Source organism: Chenopodium quinoa, unplaced genomic scaffold (assembly GCF_001683475.1).
Source record: "Chenopodium quinoa cultivar QQ74 unplaced genomic scaffold, ASM168347v1, whole genome shotgun sequence".
Classification (NCBI taxonomy): Eukaryota; Viridiplantae; Streptophyta; class Magnoliopsida; order Caryophyllales; family Amaranthaceae; genus Chenopodium; species Chenopodium quinoa.
Window position 1 is genome coordinate 1,138,013 of NW_018744348.1, and position 17,570 is coordinate 1,155,582.

The window sequence follows — 17,570 nt, forward strand, 5'->3', positions numbered from 1 at the left end:
TGATCAATGTGTTTAGACTTCTCTAGGTGAGAGTCATTAATTGCTTAATTCCCTTTAATGAGGATTTATTAAGTATTTATAGTCTTGAGAAGCGTGCCACTCTCTAGGTTTAGGGTAAACCTAGGGCTGACCGGGCCTCTAAACAGGATTGGGCCTTGTTGGCCGGTTTTCCCATTTGGCATGGGTGGACACGTGGCGTGTCTCAATTGGTCCGTAGAGGACGTATCTGTGATTGACACGTGGCAGGCTCCTATTGGCCTACGTGAAGGACACGTGGCGGAACCTGGTTGGTCCACTTGTCAGACGGTGATTGGTGGATAAAAAATCCCCTAATCATTTGCCCCTAACAGGTGGCACGTGACTTGTCACGTGTCACCTGTGACAGGTGCCGCACGGTGACAGGCGACGGCCTGCTACAGGTGTCACCTTGCAAATGGCCAAGAGATTTTCCCGCCCAAATTTTGAATTTGGAAGCGACCCTTCGCCTTCTCACTTTGCCTATATAAGGGAGAGTTGCCTTGAGTCATTTTCACACTTTGAGAACTATTTGAGAACATTCGGACCCCTGAACTTGCTCTGACACTTAGGACCTTTTCTGCCTACCGCCTGTTCTGACAAGCCGACTGCACCGGATTTCCAGAACTTCATCAACCGTCACTCGTTCAGGTAACTCAGTTCTCTTACTCTTAATTTTCTTTTTGTTTTTTGAAATGGCACCACGGAAGCACACGACACGACCTAAGTTAGTGATCAGCCGGTCACCGGGGACGGCTGAATCTAGGACTAGGAGTGCCGCCTGCCCTTTTCTGGACCCATCTTTGCCCTTTATACAAAGTCCGACAGTATCTGTGTCTATGCAGAACGTGATGGCCAGAACAAAAAAGACTGCTATGATCTCAAACTCGGACGGCTCCTCCCAAAGGGTGCTCATTAGTGAAACATCTGACCAGGCGCCAGATGTAGAAGTGAAACGAGGCGGCTGCCAAGCCGACAGTTCTGAGGGATGGGTCAAGGTGGTCCCTTCCCATTTCACCGTTGATATGTCTAATTTTCCTCCTGCTCCTTCTAAGGGAGAGGAGGCGGGCCCCTCTGGGAGAGGGGAGGAGTCGTCCTCTTCGGACTCGTCAGAGGACGAGTCCGAGTCCAGCTCTTCTGGCCACGCTTCTCTAGGCTCAGAAGAAAGAAACAGCCGCCTACAAGAGGCGAGGCTTTCTCATGCAGTTGAGAAGGGGGGCAATTGGGCGGAGCCGTTCGCCTCTTACAGAGAGGAAAACACCCCCTACTACTGCACGGTACCCCGGGGCCGGATCGCAGCCATGCAAGACAAAGTGGAGAGCTTTATAGCTAACCACAGAATGGGCCCCGGATTTTTACTGTTCGTGCCGGATCCAAAAGACACTGTCGTCTGGCCGGCTGGTACCAGCTATGATGACGGCTGCTTTGGCTGCTATGTGGCGGCCATCAAAGCTGGACTGCGCTTCCCATTACATCCGGCTGTTCAGCGGATTTTAGATGGGTATGATTTGGGGTTATGGCAGTTAGCCCCCAACTCTTGGGTAAACGTACTCGGCTATGTGGCCGGGTGCGAAATGTACGGGGTGGAGCCAAGCTTTGAGGCTTTCGCCCACATGAACTATCTCAGCCGGACCCCTAAGTCGGGAGGTACCGGCTGGTATCAATTAACAAGCCATAGGGGCTACCTCATGACGAGAGGTAAGGCGAACAAATGGAAGGATTGGCGGAACACCTTCCTTATCATCGAGGGTTCAGACACGGAGCTGAACAAACACTTTAACAAGTGGAATAGGGATCCGCCTCTTCTCGCAGGCGGTCACAACATGTCGCATGTTCCCCCAAAGGTTAAAAAAGAGATCCTAGACAAAGGACTCTTCAAAGTAGAGACTAGGGTGAACTCTACTTCAGGGGTACGAGAGCAAGTACCCCTAAACTGCGTCCCGAGCTTCAAGTGGCTCTATGACGAGTACTTTTTGGCCGCCTGTGGCCTCAGCAGTCGGTGCTCTAGAGGTAGCCGGCCTGACAAATACTCTGTTTTTTCACGCCTTGTTTACTTGGGATTTTTACTAACTTTGCTGTTTATTTTTTTTTGCAGCTGACGCCATGAGTAAAATAACAGCATCCAAGACTGCGGCGGCCATGTTGCGGGCCTCTCTCATGCAACAGTCTTTTACCGACTCCCCCAACAAGGGGGCACCCTTGGTAGGCTTCGAAACTCTTCCTCTTTTAGGAGTTGTCTTATGCATATACTAACTCTCTTTTTCTTTTTCTTTTTTTTTTTTTTTTTTTTTTTTTTTTTTTTTTAGTCGGGCACTCCAAGAGCTTCTTCCTCGCAACAGCCGGACCCCAAGGCCCGGAGGACGACTGTTGCAAGCTCTCCTGGGTCTTCCAGGAAAACAGTGGCGGCTGAGAAGCAGCCGACCACTTCTTCTAAAACTCCGGCGGGGCCGCCTAGAAGTATGTACAATTACTTGTAAAAACTTTTACACTTGCTTCCTTCTTGACTAGGTCTAACTTGCTTTTTTTTTCGCTTGATGCAGCCGGCCCTCAGGGGCCTGACTTGGTAGAGGTAGCCATGTCCATGATAAAAGTAGTTCCTCCATCTGAAAGGGAGGCGGTCAGGGGTGTCGGCACCCTTGACCTTGATGGGATTGCAGGGGTCCTTGCTGAGGTATACTTTTTGAGTATTTGAATTCCAGGACGCCTGTTATCTTTTTTGTTTGGAAACTGACGCCTGTTTTTTTTTTTGGACTTAGGCCCTGCTCCGAGTTAACGGCCTTCGCAAGCCGCTTGATCGGAAGAACAAAGAGGTAAAGGCTGCAAAAGCTATGGCCGCCTCTGACTGTGATAAGGCAATGTTTCAAATTGCCCAAAATGAAGTACTGACCATTGATATTCTTTATTATCAGGCGCAGGCTACCGCCGCTGTTCGGGCTCAGTTAGAGGCGGCCCAGAAGAAGAATGACGAGCTGGAGGCGACCATCAAAAATCTCCAGGCCGAGCTGAAACGTCTTCGCCTAAAAATGTACTCTTACGAAGCCATGGAGAAATCCTTGGCCAGCGTAAAAGAACGCCTGGTGACCCAGGAGAAGAGTCTTACCCAAGAGCTCTCGGAAAAGGCCGAGCAAGAGAAGAAAGAGCTGGTCCGGGAGATGATGGAAGACTCCGCTCAAATCCAGCGCATGACCTGGGGCCGCCTCTTCCCCAATGCCGACTTTGCCTCTTGGGAAAGAACGTACCGCCAGTGTTCGGAAACATATAATCAAGAGATCCTGGCGGCTGCTGAAGAAGAGGCGTTGGGAGAAGCGGAGGAGGAGGAGGAGCCGGTTGTGGCGCTTGTGCCACTTGGGGGTAAGGCATCAAAAAAGGATACAGCTGAAGCCGAGTCCAGCAAGAAGAGTGCTGACCAGGCGGCAGCTGCTAATACTGAACTGCCCCTTCTTAAGCTGTGTATTCTTTCCACGGCCTGCGTGCCGTTTGCTTTGTATTTACCCGGCCAGGGGGCCGGGGCTTTGAATATTTTGCTGGTCTTTAATGACCGGCTTATTTTTAATGTTTGTTTTGCTTCAAATTTGTCCAAGTATTCCATATCTAATATCCAATTGTTTACTAGACCGACTGTTGTACATGGCCGAACGTTGCAGACAGGTACGGATAATTAGTACGCCGCCTATGCCCCTGGACGACTGGTTGTCTGTTTCCAGGATAGACGATCAGTCGGCCATTTATTCAATCGGTATTCGAACTATTTTGTCTGGATCCTTTTTAGGCAGGCGTGCCTGTCTTTTTGTAATTTTAACCAAGTAGGAAAGTGGTCTGACCAAGTAAATAGAGTATTACCTAGTCGCCAAGGAATTTAGTAGAGATAACAAGCGGCGGGTACCAGTTGTTTCCCTTTATGCCAATGTTGTTGGCTTTTAACTCATAATTTGTTAACCTAGCAAGAGTAGTGGTTGAGAGCCCCTGTTTGTTAAAAACAGGCGGACGACTCATACCTTTAAGGCTCCATACTAAGTTTGAGTGACTATTAAGTTAACATAGGAGTTACTTAGTCTCCGTCACAATCTAGATTGAGTAGTAGAGGTACCAGGCGGCGGAGGCCGGCTGATCCCCTTGATTTGCCAATGTTTGTTGGCTATTAACTCAATAGGTTACCTAGTAGGAATAGGGGTTTGAGTGCCCCTGTTTGTTAAAAACAGGCGGACGACTCAAACCTTTTAGGTTCCATACCAAATTTGAGGGAGTGACTATGAGTTAACGTTGGAGTTACTCAGTCGCCGTCACTTTTGTTTGAGAAGTAGAGGTACCAGGCGGCGTAGGCCGGCTAGACCCCTTGATTCGCCAATGTTTGTTGGCTATTAACTCAATAGGTACCCCCTGCATTTATCCCAAGTAATACAGGCGGTCATCTGACTCAGATGTCAACTGCTACCACTGGTTTGGTTAGTGATAGAGTTATCCTTGTCTCAAAAACGGCTACGTGGTTGCCCTTGGGGACAGTCGTATAGGTGCCGTGTAATTAGTTTATAGAACAATGTTCCACCCAAAAGGGAGATGCTCTCTGCGACGAATTTCATCCGGAGGGATGCCGTCGGACGCTTGCTATGATGTTGGGACAGGTCGTATTAGTTTTGTAGATTTGATCAGTTGGCTTGGCGCCTGGTCTGATCATTCGGCCTGTGGCCTTGGTAAGTTCTTGGTGAACGTAGGTGCTAAGTAAAAGAAGGGTAGCCGCCTGTTAGGCACAGGGTCGGCCAGGCCCTAATCTTTTTAGCTAAGTATTAGGGGGGTGGCTATGTGCTTGGAACCATTCGGCCATCTTCTTATGGAGAGTAGCCGACTATATGCCCAGGCGACATGCCCCTATTGTGAGTGAAATACTCAATGGAGAGTAGCCGACTGTAAAGGTACAGACGGCATGCCCCTCTGAAGATAGAGTGTAAAAGTCAATGGAGAGTGGCCGACTGTAAAGGTACAGACGGCATGCCCCTCGTAATACAAAATTGAATAGTAAGTGCAAACTTTTATTAAGTAGCTCTTTACTTTACATCATTCAAAAGAAATATTTTTTAAGATTATCTACATTCCAAGTTCGAGGCAACGGTTGTCCGTCTGGTGTTTCCAGACGGTAGGTACCGTCCCTGACTTCCTCAGAGATTCGGTAGGGTCCTTCCCAGTTGGGCGTTAGTTTGCCAGACTCATTAGCCCTACCAACTGCTTCCATTTTTCTAAGTACAAAGTCCCCCACTTTGAGTGGACGCCTGTGTACTTTTTTGTTGTATGATCTAGTCATTCTCAGGCGGTAAATTTCATGGCGCAAGACAGCATTGCCCCTCCTTTCAGGAAGTGAGTCTAATGCCAGGCGCATGGCTTCCCAGTTTGCGTCTTCGTCATATAGCATTACTCGAAGAGTCGGCTCGTAGTGTTCTATTGGAAGAACAGCTTCCGCACCGTAAGTTAGGAGGAATGGAGTTTCTCCAGTCGCCCCTTTTTCAGTCGTCCTTATGGCCCAGAGAACATGTGGTAGTTCATCCGCCCATAGGCCGCCTGCTCGTTCAATCTTTTTCTTGAGACCGTCTGAGATGATTTTATTAAAGGCTTCTACCTGGCCGTTTGCTTGTGGACGGCCGACAGATGCAAAGTAGTTTGCAATTCCTTGGTCACCCAACCAGCTTTTGAGAACAGGCGTCTCAAATTGGGGACCATTATAAAAAACCATAGACATGGGAACCCCGAACCGAGTGATGACATTTTTCCAAATGAATGAAATTACATCTTTCGTCTTGATTCCCTTTACAGCCTCCGCCTCTACCCATTTAGTGAAGTAGTCAACGGCAACAAGTATGTACCTTCTGCCGCCTGTAGCAGGCGTATATGGACCCAGAATGTCCATGCCCCACTTAGCAAACGATAGTGGGCTGTGAATGGTAGTGAGGTCAGTAGCCGGACGGTGAATTAGTATGCCAAACCTTTGGCACTTGTCACATTTTTTCACCATCTCAATTGCATCTGCTTCCAAAGTAGGCCAAAAGTAGCCCTGCCGCCTTGCCCTTTGAGCAAGCATCCTACCACCTATATGCGAAGCACAGTAACCAGAGTGAAGATCATCTAGTATCTCTCGTCCCTTTTCTGGAGTAACACACTTTAAGAAGGGTTGAAGGTACCCCCTCTTGTGAAGTTCTCCCTTAATCATTTCAAAACAGGAGGCTCGTTTTTTCAGTGCTGCCGCCTGTTGAGAATCATCCGGCAGTGTACCGTTTGTCAGATATGCCCTAATTGGATCCATCCAGGTTGAGCTTCTGTCTAGGATTCCAATAGGGTCTTCCTCGATGCTTCTCTTCTCCATTACTTCCCAAAAAGCAGTTCGAGGAGTATCAGAGGAGGCGGATGATGCTAATTTTGACAGTGCATCCGCCAGGTTGTTTTCTGATCTCGGCACTTGGATCAGATGGAAATCCTCAAGGGAGCCGACTACTTGTCGGACCGCCTGTAAATACTTGATCATGGCCGGATGGGTTGCTTCGTATTTGCCATTGTACTGACTCACTATCAATTGTGAATCGGAACAGGCGTCTATTTTTCTTTCCCCTGCCGCCTTGCACATGCGGATCCCGGCTAGTAAAGCTTCATATTCTGCCTCATTGTTTGAAGCCTGAAAACTGAAGCGTAGAGCATACTCGAACCTGTCACCCTCTGGCGACTGACATATGACGCCTGCTCCACAACCATTTGAAGTAGAGCTTCCGTCCACATATACCTTCCATACTTGGTCTGGAACTTGAGAGTCAGGAGGACGAGTCATCTCTACAATAAAGTCAGCAAAGGCTTGCCCCTTCACTGCTTTTCTAGGCTCGAAAGTAACTTCGAGGCTCTGTATTTCTATGGCCCATTTGATCATTCGGCCTGACGACTCCATGACGGTCAGTGGCCGCTTGATAGGTTGGTCTGTATACACGACGACTGCATGTGCCAAAAAGTAGGGCTTCAATTTTTTAACAGCCATGAAGAGTGCAAGACCAAATTTCTCCACTAAGGGATACCTCAACTCGGCATTTTTCAGTACGTGACTGACAAAGTAGACCGGGAGCTAACAGCCGTCTCTTTCAGCAAGGAGAACAGCGCTTAACGCATGATCAGAGACGGCCAGGTACATGTAGAGTACTTCTTTGGGCAAAGGGCTGACCAGTCTCGGCAAGGAATGCAAGTGAACTTTCAATTTCTGGAAGGCCGCCTCAGCATCCGGCCCCCATTCAAACCTTGCCTTTTTTTTAATTGCCTGGAAAAAGTATAGGCATTTGTCGCCTGATCGGCTTAGAAATCTTCCCAAGGCCGCCAGACAACCTGTTAACTTCTGAACCTCTTGGATGGTACGAGGCGACTGCATGTCGATGACCACCTCCACCTTCTCAGGGTTCGCCTTTATTCCTCTCTGATTGATAAGGAATCCGAGAAATTTCCCAGACTCAACTCCAAAGAAACATTTCCTGGGATTGAGCATGACATGGTGCTGCCTGAGTGTGGCGAAAGTTTCTCGGAGGTTCGACAGATGATCTTTCTGAAGTTTAGACTTGACAATCATATCATCAATATATGCCTTGACATTTCTCCCAATCTGATCAAAGAACACAGTGTTTATCATTCGCTGGAAGTGGCCGGGGCATTCTTAAGACCAAACAGCATGACCGTGTAACAGTATAACCCCTGGTCAGTGACGAAGGCCGTCTTCTCCTGATCTTTCTTCCATAAAGGAATTTGATGGAAACCAGAGTAGGTGTCCATAAAGCTTATCAAAGCATGGCCGGTTGTTGAGTCGACCAGGTTATCAATTTTAGGCACAGGGTAACTGTCTTTGGGGCACGCCTTGTTTAAGTCTGTGTAATCTACACACATTCGCCACGTGCCATTCGGCTTTTTAACAAGCACCACATTTGCAACCCAGTCTGGGAAGTAACATTGCCGAATGAACCCTGCATCAAGTAATTTTTTAACTTCGGCGGCTGCCGCCTGACTTCTTTCTTCGCCATGGTTCCGCTTGTTTTGCCGTACCGGCTTCTTTTTCGGATCCACGGCCAGTTTATGTACCGCCAGATCAGGACTAATGCCTGGCATTTCATGGACTTCGAATGCAAAGATGTTCTTGTATTCTTTCAATAGTTTGTGAAAGTCGTCACCCAGGTCCCTTAGAGCAGTCGTCCCAACCTTGATTGCTCTGTCAGGACGCGAGTTATCTAAGATCAGGTCCGTATGCTCACCAGCCGGCTGAGGGCGGAATTCATCCGACCGCTCCTCTGCCAATGATTGCTATTTTCTGTCTTTTCTTGCGGCCCCTGTCTGGGATGCCTTTCTCTTCTTGCCGCCTGCTTCTTGAACAGGCGCACTCTCCTTGACATTGTCAAGGTCTATTTTTCCACCACTCGACCCAGTGGCCATAACAGTGGGCTTGACATCCAAGAGATAGCACTCTCGGGCCATCCTCTGATCTCCCCTTAGGGACCCGACTGTTCCATTATCCCTCTCAAACTTGAGCAACATAAGAGATGGGATTATAACAGCCTTGGAATTATTCAGGGTTGGTCGTCCCAGAATCATGTTGTAGGCCAAGAGTTCTTCTACTACCAGGAACCGGACTACCATGTGTCGTCCTTCCCCTTTTCCGCCCAGGCGGATGGGTAAATCCACTCGTCCCACTGGGTGGACGACTCCACCTCCAAACCCTACTAAAGGGTGGGATGCCGGATGTATGCAATCAGTCTGATATTTTAGTTTCGACAGACATTTGCTACTGATGAGATCTGAGGAGCTTCCGGTATCTATGAGGATTCGGCCAACTCTTTGGTTGGCCACTTTACATTTAATAACGATAGGGTCGTCATGCGGCCCTCTTACCCCTCCTAGATCTTCTTCAGTGATGACAATCTCAGGAAATGAATATTTGGAGGGTCGTTCTTGGTGAACGGAATTTACATCTAACCGTCTGATATTGTCTTTGTTGCCCCTAATAGTGGGGCCGCCTCCTGAGAAGCCGCCTGCAATGGTGTAGACGAGTGCATCATCTGTATCGGAGCTGTCGGCCTGGTGATTCTTTTTGGCCGACTGCTTTTTCGAGGAAGTGTTACCCGTAGATTTCTTGACATAAGTGTCAAGATCACCTTGCTCGGCCAGGCGGTCCAGATACCGCATGAGACTGATGCATTCATTGGTGTGATGACCAACATCTTCATGATAATCACATAATTTTTCTTGGTTTCGGTTGTTTGCAGAACCCTTCATGGGGACCGGCTTCTCAATTGAGATTTGTCCCTTGATTTCCTTTAGGATAAATTGGCTATCCTTGTTAAACGCATACTTTGGGGAGTATGGTTTAAATTCTTTTTTCTTCTTCTGGGCCGGCTGTTTAGAGGAATCAGCCGCCCAGACCTCTTTTCTCTTCTCGTCTTTGTTTGACGACTGTTTCTGTCGTCCTTCTCTTTTGTCGGACCTTCTCGCGTCTGACTGTTTTACCGTACTACAAAGATCAGTCGCCTGTATATAGGCTTCTGCTTCAATCAAGGCCTCTTGAAGAGTCGCCACCCTCTTTCGGACCAAATCAAATTTGAAGGTAGACCCGTCTTTGAGACCTCTAAAAAAGTCGGTATAAGCTACCTCATCCGGTAACCCTTAAATCTGTATTCTCATCAGGTTAAACCGCCTGATGTAAGAACGAAGCCCCTCCTTCTCGCCCTGCTGAATTGTTCCTAAATCAAGGGTCGTCTTCTTCGCAGGGATGTTCATGGCGAAATTGGAGGTGAATAAGTAAGCAAGCGTCCTGAAGCTATTTACACAACCAGTCGGCAGGTTGCCGAACCATTGCTGTGCGATTCCCTTGAGAGTCGCTGGGAAACACTTGCACCAAGTGGGATCATCCAACCCTTGAAGGTACATCAGGTTGGTGAATGCCATCAGATGGTCTTCTGGGTTAGTAGTGCCGTCATAGGCGCCTACTAATACATTTTTCACTTTGGCCGGCTGAGCGGCTTCAGTAATTTCCTTGGAGAAGGCCGACGGCTGTTCCCCAAGTCTAAGCAACCGTAGCTGCCAGTCCATAGGTTGGACGTCTTTTGCTGTAGGTCCACCAAATGGAGGTGGCTGCATAAAATACTGTTGTTGCGGCACAAATGGTAAGTTTGGTACCGCCTGGGCACTATGAAAGCCGGGCTGACGGGAGGTGCCGCCTGACTGAGTCTCATGGTACGACTGAGTATGCCTCATCGAGGCATTTCGCAAACTGTCTTGAAAATTTGAAGTAGAAGCCGACTCTGACAATCGGTCACTCTTCTTCTGCTCTAGCAGTAGCCGAGCATCTGTGAATGTTTGCTTTGACCCGTCCGCCTGAATATGACGAACCGGTTTCCTATTTCCTGTAGGATAACGGAATTTTGTGAAATCAAGGGCAGGTGGCTCCCGCTTCCTAGATTTAGGATGAGGAGTCGCCTCTCGCCCTTGAACTGGCTTCCTCTTCAGTGAAGTAGAGGGTTTCTTGGCCGACTGCTCCTTGACTGGAGCAGGCGGCTTCTTGTTGATCAACTCTTGAATCTCTCCCTTGAAGTCCCTCATGAAGGTCATGAGTTCGTTCCTTGTGATGGGAGCAGACCCATCAGTCGGCTGCTGCCGAACACGCGGTGCGCCTGCTGGCTCGCTTCTAGTTTGAAGATGTTCCCGTTCCCTCCTTTCGGTATGACGGGTACGTCGGGCCCTTAGGGTCCCGTCTGAAGCTGTGTGAGCTTCAACTTCAAATTCATTCTCAGTATCGTGGTCCGACTGAACTAGAGGATTGTCCAGGGGACGTCTCTCTTCAGGAGCCGGTACAAACGTGGGTGCCATCTCAGAAGTACTCTCCCCACAGACGGCGCCAAAATGTTTCGGGGTTTCTGATGTCCTGCTGATGCAAATCACGAAAGTCCTATTAGTCCTAGTCACAATTTTCATCCAAGTCCAAGCACAAGTCCAAGTTACGGTTCATCCAAAGAAGTGATACTTGCGAAATCATTTGAAGACCAAACCTTGGATTCTTTTGCTGCCCATGGTCCGTTTGGTTTTAATCATGGATTTACTTGCTTAATTGCTCATTAAGCACGTTAATTGAGACATTTTGAACAGCCATTTCAGTTGAGAGGAACTCAAGGAGAAACTTCAATGCATGAATAATGAAAGGGGCGTGAATCAAGGGGGGGTTACAAATGCACCTCCAACGGTTTTCTTGCTGAATTTGTGGCTGTTTGCTTAGCTCATTTACATGCGTTTAATAAGGACGTTAAGGGGCATATGAAGACTAAGAGGCTGCTGCACTTAGACGTAATTTAGGCTTAGTTTCATTTTCGTTGTTTAAAGCTTTAATAAATCAGTTTGCTTCTTTAAGTTAAGCAATGATTGTTAGTTCTTTTAGTTTCTTATAAAAGGCATGTAATTGTAGTTTGTAATCAGATTTTGATCAATGAAAAAGAGCTTTTGCTTGAACTTAAAAACTGATTATTTGTTTGTGAAATAACCGGTTTTTGTACCAAGTTAGACTTGAAGAGATTGAGTGGTCAAGTGAGTAATCCTTCCATAAAATTTGAACTTAGTAGGTTGAGTGAGAAATCCTTGCCTTCATATCCTTGTTTGTTAAGTGAGTAATCCTTACAAACCTACACCTAAATTCTACATAAACGTACCTAAACACCAACCTAAAATCAATCCTTTGCTTAAGCTTGATTCATTAACTTGTTTAAACTAATTTCATCTATTAGTTTTTACATCATTTGGCGCGTCAGGTAGGGGGTTGTTTCTGTCCAAATGGATCAAGCAAACCCAAATGAAACCGTTGACCAAAGGAGACTTAGAATTATGGAGGAAAACCAACAAAGGATCTTGGAAACCAATGAGCAATTACATGGTAATGTAATGGCTCTAATGGCTCGTTTGTTGACACCAGAACAAAGGGATGGGCGTCAAAACCCTCCTAGATATGATGACAAGAGTCTAAAGGTGGATGTAGACCTTTTTGATGGTACTCTTGACCCTGAGAAGTACTTGGAGTGGGAGCAATCACTTGAGAGGTACTTTGAGTTCAAAGACGTTGAGGAAGATGAACAAAAGTACAAGATTGCTAAGGTGAAGATAGCCAAGTATGCTGAAACTTGGTTGAAAGGAGTCCAAAGAAAACGAGAAAGCAATGGGAAAACTCGTATTTCTACATGGACTAAGCTTAGGAAGAAACTTAGGGGACGTTTTGTGCCTTCTAATTACAAACAATCCATGTATGTTAAATGGAGTACCTTGCAACAAGGTAGTAGTAGTGTGGAGGAGTACATAAAAGAATTTGAGAAACTTTCCATTGTGTGCGAAATAGAGGAAAATGAAGAACTCAAATTAGGGAGGTTTATGGCTGGTTTGGATAAGGACATTTATGAGAAAGTAGAGGTGCAACCCAATCTTTCCTTTGATGAAGCTTGTAAACTTTCGGTGAAGTTTGATAATCAAAGGAAGAAGAAGAAACCTTCGAACTCTTTTGACCCAAAATTCAAACGTCCATTCAATCCACCAAAAGAAAACTCTTCTTTCCCAAATTCCACCAAAAGAAACCCAAGTTCCTTTGACCCAAAAGAAAAAGGCAAAGCTGTTGCCAAAACCGGGGACTTGAGTGACATAGTGTGTTTTAAGTGTCATGGAAGAGGACACTATAAGAGGGATTGTCCTAATACTAGAGCTTTAACCATGAGAGAGCTAAAAAATATGATGGCTCAACCTTTTAGCCTAGATGAGGAGTTAGAGGATGAAAATGTTGTTGAAAATGACCCTTTGGAATCTTATGATTCTAACGAAGAGGAGGAACAAGGTGATGATTGTTTCCCCGAAAAAAAAGCCTAGTCTTGAGGAGAGCTTTACAAATGCAAGTTGAGGTTGAAAGAAACCCTTTGCAAAGAGAGAATGTCTTTTTAACCAAATGCAAGGTTAATGGAGATGTTTGTGACTTAATTGTTGATAGTGGTAGTGAAGCAAATGTTGTATCAAGTGACCTTGTCAAAAAACTTGATTTGAAAACCACTAGACACCCTACCCCTTACAAATTGAGTTGGCTTGATAAGAGTAAGAGTACGGGAGTTAGGAGACAATGCTTAGTAAAATTTCAGATTGGTTCTTATGTTGATGAGATTTTGTGTGATGTCATTCCTATGGATGCATGTCACGTTTTATTAGGAAGACCATGGCAAAGTGATAGAAAATCAATCCATGATGGTCTAACTAATACCTATACTATCACCCACCAAGGCAGCAAGAAAGTGTTGCATCCCTTACCACCACAAAAAAAGATTCCCAAAACACAATTCCCACCACCACAAACACCACAAAAAGAGCCCAAAAGAAAGGAAATCTTGTTACTTTCTTTCAAAGAATTCGAAAAGACCTTAGAGAAGGAAGATGAGGTGTTTTTGTTGTTGTATAAGGAGGAGCATGAAGGGTTTGTTCAACAAAACCCTAGGTTGGCCGAATTAGTCAAAGCTTATGAGGATGTTTTTCCTAATGAGTTGCCTTTAGGATTACCTCCCATTCGTGGGATAGAACATCAAATTGACCTAATTCCGGGAGCACCCCTTCCTAACAAACCACCTTATAGATGTAATCCCATGGAAACTAAAGAGTTGCAAAAACAAATTGAGGAGTTGATGCAAATGGGTTATGTGAGAGAGTCTATGAGTCCTTGTGCTGTTCCTACCTTGTTAGTGCCTAAAAAAGATAGAACATGGAGGATGTGTATTGATAGTAGGGCTGTGAACAATATAACCATTAAGTATAGGTTTCCCATACCTAGGCTTGATGATATGTTGGATGAGTTGAGTGGAGCTAGAGTGTTTTCAAAAATTGATTTGAGAAGTGGGTATCACCAAATTCGTATGAGGGAGGGTGATGAGTGGAAAACAGCTTTTAAAACCAAGCATGGGTTGTATGAATTGCTTGTTATGCCATTTGGTTTAACAAATGCCCCAAGTACTTTCATGAGGCTTATGAATGAGATGTTGAGACCTTTTTTGGGGAGGTTTGTAGTTGTTTACTTAGATGATATTCTCATCTATAGTACAAATGAGGAAGATCATTTGAGGCACTTGGAAGAAATCTTTAGAACTTTGAGGGAGAAAAAATTGTATGGGAAGTTGGAGAAGTGTCATTTTTTGCTAACAGAAATTGTTTTTCTTGGTTACATTGTTTCAGGTGATGGAATCAAGGTGGATCCAAGCAAAATAGAAGCCATTGCTTCGTGGCCTATCCCAAAAACCATAACTGAAGTTCGTTCATTTCATGGACTAACCTCTTTCTATAGAAGGTTCATTAAGAACTTTAGTACCCTCATGGCTCCTATCACCGAGTGTACAAAGAAAGGAACCTTCCAATGGAACCCTCAGGCCCAAGAGGCGTTTGAACTAGTGAAAAAAAAGATGTGTGAGGCACCTGTTTTAGCCTTACCTGATTTCATGAAACCCTTTGAAGTTGAGTGTGATGCAAGTGGGAAGGGAATAGGGGTTGTCCTAATCCAAGAAAAAAAAACCCATTGCCTACTTTAGTGAGAAATTGAGCCAAGGGAAATTGAACTATTCCACTTATGACAAAGAATTTTATGCCATGGTTCGAGCCTTAGATCATTGGTCACATTATTTGAGGCCACAACCATTCATCTTGCATTCGGATCATGAGTCTTTGAGGTTCATACATGGCCAAAAAAAATTGAATGCTAGGCATGCTAAGTAGGTAGAGTTCCTTCAATCCTTCAATTTTGCTACGAAATATAAGCAAGGGAAAGCCAACATTGTGGCTGATGCTTTGTCAAGGAGGCATACCCTACTTGGAATCATGGAAGCTAAGGTCCTTGGTTTTGAGATCATGAAGGAATCTTACAAGGATGATCTTGAACTTATGGAGATCATTGAGGCGTGCAAGCATGGGGTTAATGGACAATTCGTGATGGTGGATGGTTTTCTTTTCAAAGGAAACAAACTTTTTGTTCCTAATGGGGCAATTCGTGACTTATTGATAAGGGAAGCTCATGGAGGAGGCCTTGCTGGTCATATGGGTATTCAAAAGACCCTAGAGATCTTGCAAAGTCACTTTTATTGGCCAAAGATGCTAGCTAACGTGCACCAAATCCTAGCTAGATGTTCTACTTGTCAAAGGGCTAAAATGACCTTTCATAGAGGTGAATACAAGCCTTTGCCAATTCCCGAAAGACCTTGGGAGGATTTGAGTATGGATTTCATCATGGCCTTGCCTACAACAGCTCGTGGAAAAGATTCAATCATGGTGGTTGTTGATCGGTTTTCGAAGATTGCCCATTTCATTGCTTGTAAAAAGGTGGATGATGCTTATAACGTGGCTCAACTTTTTTTCAAGGAGGTGGCTTAGTTACATGGTTTGCCTAGAACCATTGTTTCAGATCGTGATACAAAGTTTGTGAGCCATTTTTGGAAGTCATTATGGAGGCTCGTGGGTACCAAGCTACTTTTCTCAACTAGCCATCATCCACAAACGGATGGTCAAACTGAGGTGGTGAATAGAGTTCTTGGAACATTGCTTCGTGCCTTAGTGAACAAAGGAGGGAAAGATTGGGATCTAAAGCTAGCTCATGCTGAATTTGCTTACAATAGAACTCCAAGTAAAACCACGAAATACTCACCATTCGAAATTGTTTATGGGGTCAATCCTTATGTTCCTATTGATTACATTGCAATGATAATGCATACAAAGTTGATCTTGGAGGGCAATTTGGAGTTTCATCAACTTTCAATATTGGTGACCTAGCTCCTTATTTAGAAGATGACGAGTTGAGGACAACTCCTTTCGAAGAAGGGGAGGATGATGCAAATCACGAAAGTCCTATTAGTCCTAGTCACAATTTTCATCCAAGTCCAAGCACAAGTCCAAGTTACGGTTCATCCAAAAAAGTGATACTTGCGAAATCATTTGAAGACCAAACCTTGGATTCTTTTGCTGCCCATGGTCCGTTTGGTTTTAATCATGGATTTACTTGCTTAATTGCTCATTAAGCACGTTAATTGAGACATTTTGAACAGCCATTTCAGTTGAGAGGAACTCAAGGAGAAACTTCAATGCATGAATAATGAAAGGGGCGTGAATCAAGGGGGGGTTACAAATGCACCTCCAACGGTTTTCTTGCTGAATTTGTGGCTGTTTGCTTAGCTCATTTACATGCGTTTAATAAGGACGTTAAGAGGCATATGAGGACTAAGAGGCTGCTGCACTTAGACGTAATTTAGGCTTAGTTTTATTTTCGTTGTTTAAAGCTTTAATAAATCAGTTTGCTTCTTTAAGTTAAGCAATGATTGTTAGTTCTTTTAGTTGCTTATAAAAGGCATGTAATTGTAGTTTGTAATCAGATTTTGATCAATGAAAAAGAGCTTTTGCTTGAACTTAAAAACTGATTATTTGTTTGTGAAATAACCGGTTTTTGTACCAAGTTAGACTTGAAGAGATTGAGTGGTCAAGTTAGTAATCCTTCCATAAAATTTGAACTTAGTAGGTTGAGTGAGAAATCCTTGCCTTCATATCCTTGTTTGTTAAGTGAGTAATCCTTACGAACCTACACCTAAATTCTACATAAACGTACCTAAACACCAACCTAAAATCAATCCTTTGCTTAAGCTTGATTCATTAACTTGTTTAAACTAATTTCATCTATTAGTTTTTACATCACCTGCGGGAGAGTTACAATTCCGAGACTGGAACCGGACGCCTGTACCTGCAAAACAAACGGATGCTCCGGATGGTTAGAGATCCGTCTCCGACGGTCAAGTTAGTACTTGATTAATGAGTAATTAATGCGGAAATTAAAGTGGTTGGGTCTCTCTAGGTGAGAGTGTTTAATGTGTGTAATCTGCGTTGTTCGCGTCCTCTCCCTTAATGAGGATTAAGGGAGGTATTTATAACCTCGGGAAACGTGCCAATCTAGGTTTAGGTTAACCTTGGGCTGATTGGGCTTCCCTCGGAAGTTGGGCCTAGGTGACCGGCTTCTCCATTAGGCGTGGAGTATGCCACGTGTCATGACATAATAAGTCCAGGGTGGACGAATAAGTGTGTGCCACGTGGCAAGCCCTGAGATGTCCAACTGGGGGACACTTGGCAGGACCTGATTGGCCCACGTGGCGCATTCCGAACTAGATAATAATCTTTATGATTCGGTCATATAAACAAAAAAAAGCTCATTTTATTCCGTTAAAAAAAAAGAACAAAAGACATCACTGAACTAGATAATAATTAAAAAAAACATAGTAGTGATTACACTTTACTCGAATAAAAACTATTAGTAATTATGTAACACTCTAAGGTTTTACTATATCCTCAATTGTCACAGTGGACGGAGGAGTAGTTTCCATTGCAATATTTTCGGCAACCTTAAAGCTTTCCCCTTCGCTCTTCTTCTTAACCCAAACGTTCATCTTCAACCTTGGAATAGGGGCTTTCTCAATTCTTTTCCCTTTTCCTTTGTCATGTGTTGGAGCCTTTTTGGGAGGATTTGGTGAAGGTTCCTT

At 45.0% G+C, this 17,570-nt stretch overlaps 1 pseudogene; it reads left to right on the top strand.

Moving 5' to 3' along the window:
* The first annotated feature begins 14,877 nt into the window (after window positions 1-14,877).
* The window catches only part of LOC110696354, a 63,989-nt pseudogene continuing 61,296 nt past the window's right edge, over window positions 14,878-17,570 (top strand).